Source organism: Hemitrygon akajei, chromosome 11, assembly GCF_048418815.1.
Source record: "Hemitrygon akajei chromosome 11, sHemAka1.3, whole genome shotgun sequence".
In the NCBI taxonomy this organism is placed as follows: Eukaryota; Metazoa; Chordata; class Chondrichthyes; order Myliobatiformes; family Dasyatidae; genus Hemitrygon; species Hemitrygon akajei.
The window spans coordinates 23,094,349-23,114,901 of record NC_133134.1 but is presented as its reverse complement, the minus strand read 5'-3'; the positions used below and the strand labels follow the sequence as shown (position 1 = coordinate 23,114,901).

At 39.0% G+C, this 20,553-nt stretch overlaps 1 protein-coding gene across 4 annotated transcripts in view; it reads left to right on the top strand.

Moving 5' to 3' along the window:
- Window positions 1–20,553, top strand: part of rhbdl1 (rhomboid, veinlet-like 1 (Drosophila)) — a 295,879-nt gene that overhangs the window by 158,559 nt on the left and 116,767 nt on the right. Inside the window, exon 1 of one of the 4 annotated variants that reach the window (XM_073060405.1) lies at window positions 14,517–14,625. The exons of the other annotated variants lie outside the window; for them this stretch is intronic. The gene's annotated coding sequence lies outside the window, so the exon portion shown is untranslated. Of the gene's footprint in view, window positions 1–14,516; window positions 14,626–20,553 lie in introns of those variants that run through there. 4 annotated transcript variants of the gene reach the window in all.

Genomic DNA, 20,553 nt, shown 5'->3' with positions numbered 1-20,553 from the left:
AGGCGAGCTTCACTGGACGATGTTGATTATATCATGTGAGTTCAGTGTCTGACATCACAATTTCCTTTACTTTTTAGAAAGCCACCTCCCACTGCTATGTCCATTGCTATTTCTTCCCAATCTGCAGTAATGAGTTCGGGATTGAGCCCAGCAGCCAAGTTTGACAGGAACCTGTTATAGTAATTGACAAATCCTCAAAAAGACTGCAACTGTGACATCATTTGGCCTTGGGGCATCCACCATTGCTTGAATTTTCTCGGTACATTTGTGTAATTCTTGTGTGTCAATGGTGTGATCACAGTAAGTGATGCTTGGTTTAAAGAATTCACACATGTTGTATCATGCTCTGAGCACACAATCTTCCAATCTTTTTGAGATTTTGGAGATGTTTCTTGTCATCCTCACCAGTAGCAATGATGTTGGCCAAGTAACACTGAGTGCCTGGGGAACCTGTAGTCTATAGCTTTCTGCCAGAGTGCTGGTGCAAATTCTACTCTTAAAGTAAGGATATTGTAGCAATAAAGCCCCTTGTGGGTGTTTATGTTGAGAAACTCTTTGTACTCTTCTTCCATCTCCATCTGAAAGTAAGCCTCAGCTAAGTCCACTTTACTGAAGGGTATTCCTACAGAAAGGTTTACAAAATTATCCTCTATCCTGGGCGGAGGGTATTGATCTACTTTCTGTACTAGGTTGATGGTGACTTTAAAATCATCACAGATCTTGACACATCCATTCTTCTAAGCTACAGGGACCATTGGTGATGCCTGTGGGCTCCACTCAACCTTGGAATTAATTTCTTCGGTTTCCATTCAATCCAGCTCATGAGCTGCTTTATCATGGATGGTTTAAGGAACTGGACAGGCTTTGTAAAACTTGAGTGTGACATTTTTATTTAACACAATTTTATCCTTGATATTTTGAGTTTTCCAATGCCAGCATTGAACACTGCAGTGACATCATCCAGTACTCTTAATTCTCTTTCAGTTAAATCTATTGTAGGGAATGTGGCATACAAATAGTGGATGGATCTCCAATCAAGTTGTACGTGTCTCAGCCAATCATGACCCCACAATGCTTTCTTTCCTATTTTTACCACATAGAAACCCAATGTAGCTTGTTGCTTGTTGTATTTCAAATGTGACAAATGCCATTCCCACAGGAGTTATCTCTTCTCCAATGTAATTTCTTAGTTGGATATCTGCAGGTTTCAGTTCAATATCTTTGAAATGTTGCTCAAGGTCATTTTGTGGCCAAGCCAGAGTACAATCCATATTAAATAATTTGCCATTCACTTCTGGTGTAAACCATATTGCTGGTCTCTTGTTAGTTTTCACACTGTAAATCTTAAGGCTACTCAGTCTGGTGTTACTCTCATCATTATAAGATTTTTCATCAACAGCATGCAGATTAGTATTCTTTTGAAACTGTAACTTGAGTTTTTAATCTGTTTCTCTTCCCTGTGCAGTCCATTTATTTTTGTCTGCCCATCATACTCTTTGTATGTGTCTCACTTTGTTGCATCTTCTGTAAGTTTAGCTTTAAACCTGCATTGGTCTGGTGTACGTGAGCCCCTGCCACAATGGTAACACAATTTGCTTGGCCAAGCCGATTTTAGTTTAGATGTTTCAATTTTGTTCACGCTTACTTTCATTACTGTCTGCAACTCAATTGTGATCTTGTCTGCTGTTTCTATTGATACAGAAATTTCAACAGCACTTTTAAATGTGAGTTGTGTTTTAGTTAGAAGCCTTATTTGAATGCTGTTTTTTTTTTGTAAAATTCCACAAACTAAACAATCTCTCAGTTTATCATGAATTCCATCACAGAACTGACCATGCTTGGATAATCTCTTCAATTCAGCCACGTAAGCTGAAGTGGATTTCCCTTCCTTTTGATTCCACTTATGAAACCTAAAGCATTCCAACAATGGTTTTGGTGCTAACTATTCCTACAATACTTTGACGATATCAGCAAAGTTCATTTTGGTTGGTTTGGTTGAAGCAATTAAACATCCAATCAAACCATATGCTTTTCCATCCAATGCAGTCAACAAAACTGGCACTCACTTTTGTTTGACTATTTCATTTGTTTCAATATACTGATCAATTTACTTCCCTTTGTAGAACAAAGGGATCTGGAAATGTAGATCCATAATTAATTGAAAGTGGTGTCACAGGTAGTAGTGTTGTAAAGAAAGCTTTTGGCACATTGGGCTTCATAAACCGAAGTACTGAGTGTAAAAGGTGGGATATTATATTGAAGTTAAGCCTGGTGAGGCTTAATTTGGAATATTCTGTGCAGTTTTGGTCACATATCTACAGGAAAGATGTAAGTAATGTTGAAAGAGTACAGAAAAAATTTACAAGGATGTTGCCGGGATTGGAGGACCTGAGTTATCAAGAAAGATTAAATAGGTTAAGACCTTATTCCTTGGGATGTAGAAGACTGAGGGGAGATTTGATAGAGGTATACAAAATTATTAGGGGTGTAATAATGTAAATGCAAGTAGGGTTTTTCCACTGAGGTTGGATGGGACCACAACTAGAGGTAATGGGCTAAGGGTGAAAGGTGAAATGTTTAAGGGGAACATGAGGGGAAATTTCTTCACTCAGAGGGCCATGAGAGATTGGAATGAGCTGCTAGGGCAGGTGGTGCATGCAAGTTCAATTTCAACATTTAAGCGAAGTTTGGATAGATACATGGATGGCAGGGGTATGGAGGGATATAGTCCCAGTGCAGGTCAATGAGACTAGGCACCTTAAGTGGTTCAGAATGGACTAGATTGTCTGAAAGGCCTGTTCCTGTGCTGAACTTTTCCATGACTGTTTGCTTCTAGTTTGTTCAGTATACTTCAACCAGTTATCCAGTGTGCAATTAAACTCATCTGTCTTTCCGATGTAGCCAGTCCATTCTGCTCGTTTTTTATATTTATGATTATTATCACTTGGTTCTCACTGTTTATGAACCCGTGAATTCGTCCGTTTTTTCCCATTTCTAAACTTGAATGTCTCATTACCATTAACAGGTCTCAGGTTCATCCTCAAACTTCCTTGTCAATACTGTAATGCTTTGTAAGATCAAAACATAAAACTGATTGAAGCAAAAACACGGGTAGACCAGGAGAATGTATACACTTCATTTTTTACTTTAGGTTTGATGTTCACATATGACGTGGTGGCGTAATAATCTATGCATGATAATCACGTACTTTTGCATATAACCTATAATGAATTATTTAAAGAATGCTTAATCAAACTACATTTACTATATTACTTAAGTATTACTGAAATATTAAATACACAACATTTCTGGATGTGTCATTCCTAGTGTAAGGGGTTTCTTTTTTATATTACTGCATATGTTAATTAAAATGCTTCTTTGTTATGTTAACTGATGAGAGAGTGCTTTCTCTCACAGCCTGTTTAGGTTATAATTGCTGATAACGAGAATTGTATTCATTTGTTAACCAATTGGGATAGATGTTATTCTTTCTTGTGGGGCTGTAAGCTAGTGTTGTGCAGGCTTTTGGGGGAGTCGGAGGGGAGATTGAGAGGAAGACAGACGTGTGGGAGTGCTCTGGTCGATCACTTCGGGTGGTCCCGAGCTACGAGTTGTGGGGTCGGAGCGGATCACAGGGGAAGAAGGAAGGTCCTGAGCTCCAACTGTGTGTGCACGAAGAAACTGAACTTTGATAAGTCTGGCACCTTTTTTTGTTTCCATTCATTCCTTTTTGTATTGAATCTTTATTAATCTCATAGTCCAAGTAATATTTATAAAGTGTAATTTGTAAAATGTACATTGTGTGCTGGCTGATGATTGACGTTTGAGGCCATATCAGGCGGCATTGCACAGCAACCGACGCAACCGTGAGACAAGGGTGGGCGGGGGACGGGGTCTCCCCTAGGTACGTATAGCTGAGCGTTACACTAATAACATTGAAGCATTACTATAGAACTGTTCTATAGAGTAGGCCACAAGTGATGAGTAGGCCTCAGGTAGCAGCACTTAATGGCCCATCCACAGATTGCCCTGTTGGATTTCAGATAGCACAATCATCTTTTTGCTGATTGCAATAATAATGTTAGAAAAAAGTAAAAGAAACCATTTGTTTAGGTTCAAAATGCCATTAATTAAATGAAATATAAATATATGGAATAAAGAGAAAACAAATTACCTCCCTATATCAGCCATGATGAAATGGTAGAGCAGACTTGATGGGCCAAATAGTCAATGCTTGCTCCTATAACTTATGGCATTATATTTACCTTTCTAATGAAGGTTGGTAACCCATTTAAATGAATGAAACTTTGCCAAATGTGTCATCTATGGCTCACAAAAGCTGTCATCTATCAAGTACATCCAGTTTCTCAGCTCAGAAACTTACTGAACCCCTCTGGAGTCAGTCCAGAACAATGCTGTTCTGCATTCTGTAGCTAGCTGTGGTTCTCTGTGGAACTGCCAGCTGCTTGTTGCCTTTAGCAGTTGGATTTTTATTTGAATGTAACTACAGTAGTTAATTTGAAAAGATTCTCTCTTATCTTGTTATAAAATTAATCATCCGTTTATATGATTGCTTTTGATAGGGATTGACATATATATTTGTAAATCTATTACAGTGATTCTGCAAGATAATGCACAGCTTTGAAATACATTGATGGACTTTCTGAATGGTTTTTCAACACATATTTGTGTAACAATAATTTAATATTGTATGCTATCTCTGTAACCTCCTGCTATCCTTCTGTACTCCAGGGTTTTGCAGCCCTCTACTCTGGCCCCTTGAACAACCTCCATCTGCCACTGGCAGGTATGCCTTAAGTGGTCTCGTCTGCAAACTCTGGAATTTTCTTCATAAGCCTCTTCACTTTAGTTCTCTTTTCAAAAATTTATTAAATTTTACTCTTCATTTAACATCACTGTTATGTTGTTCAGTTTCAGATTTTCTTTAATAACACTCCTTCAGAGCTTTGAGGTTTTCTAGTACACTAAAAGACTTTATAAATGCAAATTATTGATGAAAATAGCAACAGCCTAATGTAACATTTAAGGAGGTAGGTGAATGTGGAAGCTGGTTAGACAGCCTGATTTTTAAAAAATGGGTGCAAAGAAGAAAAACTTTGCCAGTCTTTGCACTGCTCCCCAAAGATATATGAAGATATTTACTTTACATTGGCTAGGGATTTTGATAAACCATGTATAGCTGCCTAAAATAGATGTTGGCTTTTTGTAAACATTCAGGTTTATCAAGCATGGCTACAACATTGCTGCACCACCAAAAGAACAAGTTTAATTAAATAAGAAAACTCACTGGAGCTAAGAGGACAAGGAATGCTGTGTTCAGGTCAGTGTTACTAATTGCTGTTGCAGGCTGAGATACCATTGGGTACAGTTATCTTAAAGCTCCCAGCAAACCAGGTTGAACTCTAACCTCTGAATTTATAAGTTTGGAGTGTGTGCATCTTCCTAGGTTTCCATGAGAGCTCCAGTTTCCTCCCACATCGAAAGACCTGCTGGTTGTTAGGTTAATTAACTCCTTGTGTTGTTGGCTAGTAGGAAAATTAGTGGGGTGTTAACGGGCAAGTGCGAGAGAATAGGTTACAGACATAAAAATGGGATAATAGACTTGCTATGAGATCATTGTCTTTGATAAGCCAAATGGAAACAAGGTTAACAAGATTAACAAGGGATGTAGAAACAATGCCTGAATACAGGAATAACTTTTCACAAATATTGTAGTTACTAGCTGAGATGAGTGCAGACACATGTATCGTTGCAATATTTTAACTTATGTGTATCTGTTGGATCAAGATACATAGCAATGGAGAAAACGTGAACACAATCCAAGAAATTTACATCAGAAACAGGTACAAAATATGGTATGTACTGGAAATCGAAATGAAAAACCAAATTTGAAGGAAATCTGCATCAGATCCATCAGAAAGTTTGAAAAAAGAAATATAGTTTCTGTTTCAGACTGATGACTTCATAACTAGGTAAGTTAGAAGTGTGGCAAACTTAAATATGCAGAGAAAGGAGAGGGGTTAAAACAAAAAAGGAAAGTTCTGTGATAGAAGGCAGAAGAGATTGGAGTTTTCTCCCGATACTGGAGGAGCCAGTTTGGGTGAGGAAGCCCCTCAATTATTGATGTGTAATTGGACTTAAGAAATGTATTTGAATACTACTTACCATATTATCTGTGAATGTAAGAATGAAAAGGCATTGAACAGTTTATTCTTGTGATTATTTTTATTATGAATAAAGTTTATTTTGGCAAAAAATGTCTCTTCTTTATTATATTATCTGGTTGCTGTGGCTACTGATAGGAACAGACACAACCACAAACGTTTGATGGGGAAGGACCATAGTAAGGGGTTCTTCCGCTGCTTGACAGATAGAGTGATGAAGCCTCTCAATTGTAGTAATGTACTACCATAGGGGTCCACATGAGTGGCAATGGTGGTATTGGTTTTAAGAAATGTAATAGAATACTACCTAATGCCTTGTCAATGAATATAAGAATGAAAAGCCATTGATGGTTTATTCTTGTTAATATTTTTTATTATGGATAAAATTTACTTTGGTTAAAAATGACAAAATGGATAATAATGTATGACGAGTCTTGCATTGCAACTCACTCTTTGAGCCTTCCTCTTTGATATTTGTCCGTGCAGAAACTTAATAATCCAAGTGCAAACCATATCGAATGGAAACATAAAATGATGAAAATATGTAACAGATCAGACAACATTTGGATATAGAGAAATGTTTGATGATTCATATTTCTGGTTTTTGTCAGAACTAGATAAATGTAGAGATCAAGCAAGTTTTGGTGCAGAGTGAATGGGAAGGTTTGCATAGAGAACTGAACAGAAGGTCAGTAATATGGTGGAAATCAGGCGAGTATGAATGATACAAGTGACGGTAGTATCAGTTATAAGGGTCAGGGAGATAGAAAATGTCAAACAATATGTCTGGAAAAGGTCTATGTAAGTGGAGGAAACGAAAACTAATATTACCAGAGAATATGAGAGAATGAAATATAATGTGGAAAATGTGTGACATAAGGTGGAATGACTGATCACCTGACATTGATCGTTATTGAATTCAGAAGGCTGAAAATGTCTAGTTGGAGGATGAGATGCTGTTCCTTGACATTTTGAGTTTCATTGGGAAAAACTAAGGATTTTAAAGTAGGTTTAAGGTGGAGATTTAAAACATTTAATTGGAAATTCAGGGTCAACCATGAAGTCTGAACAGAAAGTCATCAACTGTACTGAACAGGTTAGATGCAGGGAAGATGGTCGCCCAAGATGAAGAGTCAAAGAAAGGGAGTGAAATTTCAGAGTAAGAAGAAAGTTACCTCCCATCACCTCCCTCTGTGCTCCTCCCCCTTCACTTTCTTCCGTGGTTTTCTACCCTCTCCTATCAGATTCCCCCTTCTCCAGCCCTTTATCTCTTTCACCAATCAACTTCCCAACTCTTTACCTCACGCCTCTCCCTCTCCTGGTTGCATCTACCTCCTACCACCTTGTACTTTTCCTCCCCTTCTCTCACCTCCTTTCTTTGATTGCTCATCTTCTTTTCCAGTCCTGATGAAGGGTCTCGGGCTGAAGTTGACTGTTTGCTCTTTTCCATAGATGCTGCCTGGCCTGCTGAGTTTGTGTGTGTGTGTGTGTGTGTGTGTGTGTGTGTGTGTGTGTGTGTGTGTGTGTGTGTGTGTGTGTGTGTGTGTGTGTGTGTGTGTGTGTGTGTGTGTGTGTGTGTGTGTGTGTGTGTGTGTGTTTTGCTGGGATTTCCAGCATCTGCAGATTTTCTTGACGTTGAATAGAACTTGTGCGGGGGTGGGGGGGGGGAAAGAAATTATTGAAGTTTCAGGCACCCTGCATTGGACTATGTGTGGAGTGAGAAGAAAGCTAGTGTAAAAAGTGAAGAAGAGAGGGAGAGTGGACAGGGCCATTGGCAGACTGGTGGACTAAGGGATGCTGAGAAATAATGGACTGATGGAGCCAAATAGGGGAGGGAGAAGTTGGAGACAGCTGGGAAGGAGGTAAACAGGAACACAAAGGCTACCAGTGCTGAAATCTGATAAGAAAGGAAGGGGATAAGGGTACTTTGGTGGGGGGGGGGGGGTGAAAAGCAGATGGAATCAGAACGAGATGATTGGAGGGAAGTACCAATTCCCTTAATTCTGATTCAGGTAGGCCTTTTTCAATGCACACTGAGGTTTCTGTTGTAAATGATGGCAACTATTGTGTGGAGAACAATGCCAATGATCCTGCACTGGGTCACCTGTAGAAGTGGCAAGTAACTTTAAAAGGGCAGAAGCAATCAAGATTGTCAGAAAAGCTCACACTGAAGCCTCGATAGTAACTGGGTTATCAAAGGGTTACAGTAGGCTAAAATAGGAATCAGCAATGAGAGGGACAAGAGAAAGATTAATACCCAAAATCTGTGAGATGGGGTAGCCCACAACTTAACATTAGGATCCAGTCTTGGGCTGAATAACTCTGTGATAGATAAACATAGGATGGCATGTCCTGGCTTGCAAAGATCCAGATCAGTTGTAGAAAGTATAATGGAATCTATGATACCACGTCAACCAGATTGTTTCTGTAAACTCTGAGCAGGATAAAATTCAAATGAAATATGTTCAGATACTCAGCACTGTCTCAAATGGCATGGAATAAACAATTCATTGAAAATTAATATAAATGCTACAGATGCTGGAAATCGAAAATAATAAAAACACAGAATATGTTTGAAATACTCAAGTCTTCTCACCAATCAGTCTATGCCCAATGTCAGGTTGAGCAACAGTATCTCATCTGTCTGGGCATGTTGCATCCTTTTGGACTAAAAATTGAATTCTACAACTGCCAATAACTTGATTTCTTGGTGTTCATCAATAACCATATGTGATAATTAGCTCAGCTTGTTTCTTCCCTCCCTCTCTGGGAGTGAAGGGCATACCCAACCTGAACTGTTGGTATGTTCTGCATTTCATAACTCTCACATTCTTTGTCTAAGTTATTTTGAAATTTTCTCACTCTCTATCTACTTGCATTCATTTATTGACTAGATAACCTTGTTTAGAGCTTGTCACCATTGTTTCACCTTATCAGAGGCATCCCTCTCCAGCTTTACAAACTTCTCATTTTTGATGGAATTGGTTTATTATTGTTTTTGCATGTACTATGATACAGTGAAAAGCATTATAGGAAACTTGAGCAACACACACAGAATGCTGGAGAAACTCAGCAAGTCAAACAGCTTCTATGGAGGGAAATGAACAGTTGATGTTTGAGGCTGAGACCCTTGACGAAACATTGACTACTCATTTCCACAGAAGCTACCTGACTTGCTGAGATCCTCCAGCATTTGACATTTTGTGCGTGTTTCTCAAGGTTGCTAGCATCTTTGGAATCTTTTGTGTTTATAGGATACATCTGTAAAAGTTGCTGAGAATCACTGGGGACCTGCTGAATTTCCTTAGACTTCTGAAGAAGTAGAGGTATTTGTATGCTTTCTTGGCTGTAAATGGACCAGGACAAATTGGTGATATACACACCTGAATCTCTCAACTATCTCCCCCTCATCACCATTGATACGGACAGGGTGTGTACTCCATCCTACTTCCTGAAGTCAGTGACGGGCTCTTTTGATTTGCTGACACTGCTGTTGTATTGATGATATGTCACTATGCTTTCTATTTCCTTCCCATACTCTGTCTTGTTGATGTTTGAGATCTGGTCCACTATGGTGGTGTCATCTACAGAATTGTAAATGGACTTAAAATGGAATTTAGCCACACAATTGTGAGCGTATACTGTAGAGCGTGTAGTAAGGGTCCTTGTGAGGTACTGTTGTTGAGGAGGTGTTTTTCCCTATTCTTACAGATTGCACTCTGTTGGTCTGGGAGATAATGATCCAGTTGTTGAGTGGGATGCTGAGTCCTAGGTCTAAGAGTTTGGAGGTGAGTTTGTTTGAAATTATGCTTTTGAAGACAGAGCTGTAGTCAGTAAATAGGAGAGGCATCTTTGTTACCTAGCCTAGTAGGAAAATCACAGTGGGTGGAGGTTGTCTGGGAGGCTGGAGTTGTGTATCAAGATCAGCCCCTCGATGCACTAGATGATGATGGATGTCAGAGCCATCATCGGTGGTAGCCATTAAGACACATTATTTTGACTTGAAGCATTCGCTCTATTTCTCTTCCATTAACGATTCCTGACTAGGCTTCCATTATAGCTTCAGTGAAAGTCAGTGGCTGTTGATGGAGAATCTGTACATCAGTCAGGAAGGACTGCACGAAAATAAAATCCATTAGAGGAAGTGACAAAGTCACTAGATTATTATCTGTAATCATAATAAGAATGTGTCTTCTTGAAGGCTTTTATTTCTTTGTCGTGATAAGAACACTGAGTATTTTGGCTGTTTTGATCTTTCATTTCAGACACCACATTACTTGTGATGTTATTGTCCTAAGCCATATTCAATATGTCATCTTCAGCACCAACTCAATGTTTTCTCATGTTGAAATATTTCTGGTCCAATGACTCTGAAACGATAACCTATTGTTCATCAAGTTGCCTTAGGATAATTTTTCATGATTATCATCAGATTGCAAGGGATTGATCAAACTCTTCCAAAAATAAAAACAACCACCAGAGATTGAATGCATTTCTGCAGAAGAGTATGATAAATTGAAATCACAGGAAAAAGACATCTAATTTTTTTCATTGTTAGTTTTTATTGGGTAAAGACTATCCCTAAGTAGCCTTCAGAAAAAGCAAGCTTTCTCAGGAAAGTACTCCCACAATCTTCTTGTGTAGAGGGTTCTAGGACTTACACCCAAGGAACAATAATCTGTTCCTAAGGCAGGATCTTGTGCAATTTGGAGGGGAATTCAAGGTACTGGTGTTAATGATCAAGAATAGTTGGTTAGACTCTCTGATGGAGGTGGTGCTTGTCTGGTCTCGTGTGCAATAAAGGTTACTTGCCATTGACTTACCAACATGTATGTGAATGATGTCTAAATCCTGCTGCATTTGGGTATGGATTGCTTTGACTTTGCAAATGGAACTGAACACTGTGTAACCTTCACAAAATGCTGGTGGAACGCAGCAGACCAGGCAGCATCTATAGGGAGAAGCACTGTCGACGTTTCAGGCTGAGACCCTTCATCAGGACTAACTGAAAGGAAAAGTAGTAAGAGATTTGAAAGTAGGGGGGAGGGGAAAATGCGAAATGATAGGAGAAGACCGGAGCATCTCCTCTCAGGATGAGGCTTTTCATTCCAGGACGAAGGAGATGTCTTCCTTTTTTAAACAAAGGGGCTTTCCTTCTTCCACCATTAACTCTGCTCTCAAATGCATCTCTCCCATTTCCCGCACATCTGCCCTCACCCCATCCGCCCACCACCTCACTCGGGATAGGGTTCCCCTTGTCCTCACCTACCACCCCACCAGCCTCCGGATCCAATGTATAATTCTCCGTAACTTCTGCCACCTCCAATGGGATCCCACTACCAAGCACATCTTTCCCTCCCCCCCCTTTCTGCTTTCTGCAGGGATCGCTCCCTACGCGACTCTCTTGTCCATTCATCCCCTCCATCCCTTCCCACCGATCTCCCTTTTGGCACTTATCCTTGTAAGCGGAACAAATGCTACACCTGCCCTTACACTTCCTCCCTCACCACCATTCAGGGCCCCAGACAGTCCTTCCAGGTGAGGTGACACTTCAGCTGTGAGTCGGCTGGTGTGGTATACTGCGTCCGGTGCTCCCGGTGTGGCCTTTTATACATTGTTGAGACCCGATGCAGACTGGGAGATTGTTTCACTGAACACCTACGCTCTGTCCTCCAGACAAAGCAGGATCTCCCAGTGGCCGCACATTTTAATTCCACGTCCCATTCCCATTCTGATATGTCTATCCATGGCCTTCTCTACTGTCAAGATGAAGCCACACTCAGGTTGGAGGAACAACACCTTATATACTGGCTGGGTAGCCTCCAACCTGATGGCATGAACATTGACTTCTCTAACTTCCATTAATGCCCCTCCCCTTCTTACCCCATCCCTGATATATTTAGTTTTTTTTCTCTCTCTCTGCCTATCTCTCGGCCTGTTCTCCATCTCCCTCTGGTGCTCCTCTCCCCCTTTCTTTCTCCCTAGGCCTCCCGTCCCATGATCCTTTCCCTTCTCTAGCTTTGTATCCCTTTTGCCAATCACCTGTCTGGCTCTCAGTTTCACCCCACCCCCTCCGGTCTTCTCCTATCATTTCGCATTTTACCATCTCCCTCCTACTTTCAAATCTCTTGCTATCGGAGGTAGGTTCTTTACACAGAGAGTAGTGAGTGCATGGGATGCCCTGCCAGGGGTGGTGGTAGAGGCAGATACATTAGGAGCTTTTAAGAAACTCTTAGATAAGCACATGTATGATAGAAAAATGGAGGGTTATGTAGGAGGAAAGAGTTAGATTGATCTGAGAGTAGGTTAAAAGGTTGGCACAGCATTGTGGGCCGATGGGCCTGCACGATGCTGTACAGTTCTATGTTCTATGTTAACATGCAGATTGAGCCACTAGTAAGAAAGGCAAATGCAATATTAGCATTCATTTCAAGGGGACTGTGATATAACAGCAAGGATGTAATGCTTGAGGTTTTATAAGGCCATAGTCAAACCACATTTGGCATATTATGAGCAGTTTTGGTCCCATACCCATGAATGTATGTACTGCCATTGGAGAGAATCAAGAGGCGATTTATGAGAAAGATTCCAGGAATGAAAGGGTTAACATACATGGAACATTTGATGGCTTTGGGCCTGTAATCGCTGTGGAGTTATAGAAGAATGAAGAGGGATTTCATTGAAATGTACTGAATATTGAAAGGCCTTGATAGAGCAGACATGGAAAGGATATTTCTAGCATTCGGAGAGTCTAGGGCCAGAAAGGACAGCCTCAGAATAAAAGGACATCCCTTTATAACAGAGATAAGGAGGAATGTTTTCAGCTAGATGGTGGTGAATCTGTGGAATTCATTGCCTCAGACAGCTGGGAAAGCCCAGTCACTCTCTTTATTTAAAGTGGAAGCTGATAGCTTCTTGATTAGAAAAGCTGTCAAAGGCAGAAGGCAGAAAAATGGGTTGAGAGGGACTGATAGAATGATGGAGCAGACTCAGTTGATTGAATGGCCTAATTCTGCTCCTATATGTTATAGTCTTAAGTGCACACAAAATTCACCACATATTGTTCCTGAGTGAAATTTGCAAGGTTACGCCTCACATGCCACTGTAATAATACATGTTTCATATGCATCACAATTATTTCAGCCAAAATATTTTGGAACTAAATAATAAAGCGACAGATAAATTGAGAGGTTGAGATGACTCCCTGACGACTCGCCAAGGAGGGTGAATGTATGGTAGAGATATTCACCCTTCAGCGATGTTCTCTGTAATCTTTACCAGCAGGCTAGGCAAGCTGCCAAAAAAATGGAGAAAGGGACTGAAGGAATCTGTCTAAATAATTTATTTCAGGGCTCTGATGGTTTCTTGTTAAGGCTATTGTTAAGATGAGAAGCTTTATGGATTTTTAACCCTTTTATATATCTACAAATGAAAATGGATCTGAGAAGCTTTGAGGAGTATATTTACAATGATATGAAATAATTGTAAACAATATTGCTCCTGAACAAAGAATTGAACTCATGATCGTTAAGTGTCCAGGTTCCTCTAGTGTGCATTGAGCTTTGAATGATATCAATTAGCTCATCCTTGAACTTCTGCCCACTGCCTCCTGCTCTCAGTATCTCATCCTTAAATCAGGCACTTAACAATGTCCAGGAATCAAGACTGAGTTCAATGATTTTATAGTGTTACTTCTGCTCCCATTTATTTCCAAACTGCCTCTAATGCCTCTGATATTTATCTTATCATTTTTGAGTTACAGTTATTGTAGATAACAAGTTCTCCTTTACACCTCCTATCCTTCTCTATCTCTCTACTTTCCTAACACCCATGAAGACTTTTTCGTTTCTTGTTAAAGATTACTGGCTTGCAGTTTATGTGTTGCTTTTCATAGATGCTGCTATTTCTGCCCTGTGGAATATTTCCTCATCTCATATTTATTTTTAAGAAATGGGAGGGACCCACCACCATATTTCAATCCTTAAGTAAGCAGTTGTGCTTTTGGACTGTAAAGTAGCTGATATCCTTAAAAAGTGTTTGAGGAGAAAGAAAAGCAGGTTAATTATAGACTGGTCTAATATCAACTATGTATAAATTTAGAGTTCATAAATCATGATAAAATTAGGAGGCCTTACAAGCACATGGATTAATCAGGAATAGCAAGCATAGATCTAATATAGTATGTTAAATTTAATGCCCTGATTTTAACTCCAGCCTGGTTTTGGTAGGTGGATAGTAAGATGAGTTGGCAACTTATCAGCTGGTCTAGATATCAAGTTTGGGCTTTTCTAATTCCCAGATCTCATTGACATACTAATGATTGATTTTACACTAAGAATGGTGACATATTAATGGGCAGGAAGTGGTGGTTGCCCAAGGATGTTGTAAACCACTTGATTGATTCCTAGAAAATTGTTCAGATCAGAATCACAGTCTGAAGGTCAGAATATGTTTCTTTATTCATTAGCCTTTCTATTTAAACAAATGTCATAAGAAAAGAGAATAGCTTAATGATAGCAGAGAGTGCTTGGTAACAGCCTGAGGAAATTGACTCATACCGTACGCTAGCAACTTCATATCAGAAAATATTAACTGTTCTGAACCTATATTCAAAATTTCTGTTACCTGTCTTACCATGTTGTAAAATATTCTTCCATATTTAACTTATCCTTTTTTCAAACTGACTGCTGGTTTATTATCCATTTATAATGGAACATGTGAAAAATGGATTGTCTGTTACAACTTCTGTTATACTGTTATGCTCATTATTTGGAGCCTCCTCAGTTGGCGCTGAAAAATCAAGCTGTGTTTAGTAACACAACTAAACCTGATAACTGTACAAATCTCTATCAGTAAAATCCAAATTTAAAGAAGGAAAATGCAGATACAATACATTAAAAATGGTGAGTTGGTCATGTGCCATTCTTCTGTTGCACAGTGAATGTCATTGAGGGACCAAGGGTCTCATGCAACAGAGGGCAAAATGCATCATGGCTCCAATTGCCCGAAGCACTCCACAGACTGGGAGGAAACAAGTGAGTCCTATCTTTACAAAAGAAGCTTTTTTTATTGACAAATCTGCGCAGCCAGAGGCTTGGGATGGATCTGGCAAATTGCACCAATTATCTCAAAGGCATTAACAGGCAGGATTTTCTGCAATGATTCATCCTCACAGCAAGAGTTAACAACAGCCTCAGCTGTCAGGCAGTGCTGTTAGTGTTAAGATTATGCATGGGATGCTGAGGAAGAGAGTCTGAGGGATGCTCACATACGTACCCTGATGCAGGGTCTCAGCCTGAATTATTGTTTTACACCTTTTGCCACTACAAACATTGCTTGACTTGCTCAGCTCTTCCAGCATTCTGCTTTTGTTACAAATACCAGGTTGAGTGCTTGAGTTCAAAGAGGTTAGCTTTCATAGAAACTCATCAAGTTGTTTTTTTTTTAAATTATTTCAATGGGTATACTGAAGATTTCCCATGGAAGTTCAATCTCTCTTTAATAGGAACCCAGATCTGGTCATTTGAAGTTAAGTATCATTTTGATTAGAGGTGGCTGTACCAGGTCAATTCTTTGAGGAAATTTTGCTGCGTTCCCAACATGCTATCGATGAATTAAAGAAAATGGCAGATAGTTGAGACCCTCAAGAGGTAACATTTCATTATAACATCACATCATCTTACTTCTCATCTCCTTAGGGGTGGCAGGTGCCACTCTTTTCATATATGAGAAGAGGGAATAATATAAAAGATTATGTAGAAAGAAAAATACACCAGCACAAATTTTTGTAACTCTTCCAGGGATCGGACACAGTGATGAAAATGTCTTCCTGTGCTGCTAGAGATCTGGGTATTGGCAGCATTGGCAGAATTTATTGCTCTACCTATTTGCTCTTGAGAAGATGGTGAGGAGCCATCTTCTTGAACTGCATACAGTCCCTCGCAGATGCACAGCACTGCTTGGCTGTAAGTTCCAGGATTTAGATCCAGTAATGTGAAAAGATTGGCAAACTATTTCCACATTAGGATGCTGTGAGAGTTGGAAAGGAAACTAAAGGCAGTGATGTTCCCATGTGGCTGCTACTCCTGTCCTTCCTAGTGGTAGTGGCTCGGGAGATGGCATTGATGAGAATGAGTAACTGTACTGGTGATATGCACTATACTATAGCTATTGATAGCTGTGGGCAGAAGAAATCAATATTTAGGGTGATTGACGGTGTAAAACAAATGGATTGCTTTGCCATGGGAGGTGTTGAGCTGTCCGAAAACTTTTGATGCATTCATCCAGCTAAATGATGATTTTTCCAGCATGTTCCTGATCTGTGCCTTATAGGTGGTGAAAAGGTTTTTGGGTTTTGGGAGATGAGATTCTTCTGGAGGATACTCAGCTTCTAACCTGCTCTAGTAGCCACAGTGTTTAAGTGGCTGGGCAGTTATAATTCTCTTCTGTGATTCTGTTTAAAAATAGTAATAAAAGAGTACTTCTGGAGAAATGGGTATTCTTGAGAAAGCTGAATTCTTTCATTATGGATGATACCTACGAAATAAACATTGGGCATTTGACAAAATACATAGTTTTTACTCAGCAGGAAGCACAATAAACTCATCTCTCACTCTAATATAATACACTCCAAAGCCATTAACACCAGAATTCATCACCAATATCATAGAGATTTGAGTTTGGCTGGAAATCCACACTATGCACTGTTATACTAAACTCACACTTTTGATTAATGTGTGGCACAAGTCCCATTTCCAAAAAAGGTGGAAAGATGTCAATAATTCACAGGGTTGAGAAAACCGTAATTTATTTATTCACCATTTGGTGTCTAGGATTGTAAATAGATCATTTAAATTCAGACCTATTTTGCTGCTTTATCTATTTCTTAAATATAATTTGCAATGTTACAAGAATAAATGAAATATAGAACAGTTTGAAACACATTAGCTTTCAGTATTTGTTTATATATGGATAAGAATAGCACATTACTCAATTTATGGTGTAAACCTTGTTTGTAGATGTCTATGTTTTTCCCAGAGTTATCTATTGTCTCCTTCCACAGGAAGGCAGTGCAATGTATCTTCTAACAATATGTATACAACATACTAAAAACAAAATCCTTGCATTACTTATCCAAAAAAACCTATTTGTTTTATGTGTGTTTAATCATTAAGAATTTAGTGTGAATTACTTTATTAGAGGGGAGTTGGGAAGTGGTCTTTGACTCAGGAGTATAGACGGTATTATGAATGAAAGTAAAACAAATCTGAATTTCCACAATATCGCCAAGAGATCAGGGAAGTGAAATAATCAGCTAAAAGATGTCATCCTCACAGTTTCTCTTGGCCTTCTGCTAGGTACATACATTGGGATATTAGGAGAATCCTGTGAGAATTATTCATATGTTTTATATCACTCTTAAAATATATTTTATATATTTACAAGACATAGGCTTCACTGGAAACACCAGCATTTATTGCACGTCCCTCCTTGTCATTGGGGAAGTGATATTGAACCACTGCAATCTTCCTGGTGAATGTCCCTCACTTGCTGTTCAAAAGGGAGTTTTAAGATAAAAGTCTATTAATGTAGAAGGGATAAATGTTCCATGTCAGCACTATGCCTTGCTTCTTCCCAGGCTTCCACTATTTTTGCCTCTTTAATCAGCATGGGGAGCTTCAGCCAGAGGCAAGTACAGTAGATTCTGGTTAACTGGGACACATTGGGACCGGTACATTTTGGGCCAATTAAGTGGCTGCTCCAATTAGCCAAAGTTTCCTGAAAATAGTTAAGAGTTATATAAAAGACAAACTAACGTTTAATTGAGTAACAAATTAAGTACTTAAATGAAATGCAGAACAAATGAGAACACTACCAATATTACAACAGTACTATAAAACTGTGTATTGGTTCCTAATAGTTATCTTTGGGGAATTCATTCAGTGTACACTTCTCTGTTCTTTTGATTGACCGTAAATGAACAAAAATCAGCACAGACACCTGGTGCAGATAATGGACTGCCTTCACACAACGCTTTCAACAATTGCACCTTTCAATAATTCATTTCCATTGCAACATTCAAGATAATTATTGATACCTTCAAATTCATCATAATTCCTAACTTGTTGAAGTAGTAAAGTGGTTTCATTTTCACTCATGGCTCTTTCAAGCATCTCCAAGCCTGAATGCTTGAAATTGCAGTGTGCAAAACAGTTCTGAATTGTCTTACTGCTTACGTCTCACCAACTATCAATGACAAAAATCACTGCTTTTTGAACACAGTGATTTTTCAAAAAGCGACTGTTAGCCATAAGCATAGTGTAGTGCTTAATGGCCTTGCAAGTGCATGTAACTGACGATAATTAGAAACTGTTTGCCAACAGTCTCCTGTCTAATTAAGTAGCATAGTGACCCAAATAAACAAAGAGAATTCTGGGTATTTTATCAATTTTTTTTTGTTCTTTAAGAGTTGTCCCAAATTTTAGCTGCACTGATTAACTGGTGGCCCAATTAACCGGAACCCACTGTCCTTGCGGTGCATTTGTGCATATAGTATTACATTGCAACCAAGGTGTGCCAGCTGCAGAGGGAGTGAATGTTTTGGGCGGATCAGTGATATGCCAGTTGAGCAAACTACTTCCTTCTGGAGGGTGGCTAGTCTGTAGGTCAGTTTTCTCAATTTAGACAGCAGTACCAGATGTTCACAAGGAAAACTTGGTACGTTCAACTTAGCTGGTATCCAAATCTGGAGACAGTTGTTGGTGCTTAAGTCAGAACAACATGACCAGTCTATTTTCTTCTACTGTAACTTAGCAGTTTGACACCATATGGCTGGCCGGACCTCTTCAGAGTTAATGACATTACTGAGTTAGCAAAAGGTCAAAATGGGTAACGGCAGCAGATTTCTTTCTCTGAAGGACACAAATGTAATCCAACGGTTTCATGGTTACCATTAACTGAGATAGTTTCAGTTGCTTAATTAATTGAATTTAAGCTCTCCATCTGTCATCATTTGTAGCCACTTCCCTCTCCAATTAAGTATCACCCTACTGTTCCCACTGTAATCTTTTAATTCAATCAAGGCACCACGTCTCCTCATCACTCACACCTCTTCATTGAAATAATTCCCAGTAAATTTGCCCTCTAATGTATTTAGTTTCAAATTTCCAACATTCAAAAGTATAAGTAATAGCTTCATTCAGAAAGCCTGTAGTCCATTAGCTCACTACAAGTGCCCTTCCAAACTGAGAGACATAACTTTGTGAAATTATGTAAAATAGATATGTCATATTGGCAAGCAATTCTTCCTGAATTTTATGCACATGTTGGGCAAACAAGTTTATCTTGATCTTCTTTTGGGTACTTCACAGTAACACTCTAAAAGAAGTGGTCTGGGAAAACATTGATTTTAAAAAAGCACTGGAAGCATGTATTCACTTCTGTAGCTGTTTATATGGGCGTTGCAATGGTTTTGAGTTTCACCTTTACCCAAAGTCTGGTTTGCATGTTAATATAAAATTACTCTGCAATTTGGGGAAAAAATGGAAGTAAAAGAAAGTACATGGCTATCATCTGAGATGATAGCTTACAATTTCAGGATCTAAAATGTTAACCTAATTCAGATCTTACTTATTTACTGTACCTTTTCTATGTGTTTTTTTAAATTTCCAATTTACTGCAGAGGGATTTCTTCTGCCCATCACTATGCACTGTAGTCTAGTTTTTCCAGTTGGTTACTCAGCTAATGTGCTTAGCACATCCCTCAGTTCCTGATTCATCATCATTCAGTACCAAAGACAAGCTATAAACATCTTCCAACAATTCTTGCCTAACTACAGTGGTGCAGAGAAGTTATCAAGAGAGGCTTCGTCCACCACTGTGACTGCAACAATAATATTACTTAGTGAGGCAAAATGTACAAAATGAATAATTCCAGGATGCCCAGATTGATTTAAGAATCCAATTTGCCATGGGGAGTGGAAGTGTGAAGGTACACATTAGTTTCAGCTGGTGATCGAGGAAACTGCTGTTTGTCATAATCTAATGGCTGCAGAAACCCTGATTCTTCCATTAACTTGAAATGTAATACATTAAAATTAATAAAAGTGCAAAACAAAAGATGGATAAGTCAAATATAGGTGACCAGTGAATATCAGAGAGAGACTTGAGTGTCCTTGTACATGAGTCATTCCAAATAAACATGTAGCATTTAGGAAGGCAAGAATTATGCTGTTCTTTATTGCAAGAAGATTTGAACATGTGCAATTGTTTTGTTCCAGTTATATAGGAGATCATATCTTGAATATATGGAATTCATATATCTAGAATTTTAAAAGTGTTGCTTTGGAATATTGTGTACAGTTGTAGT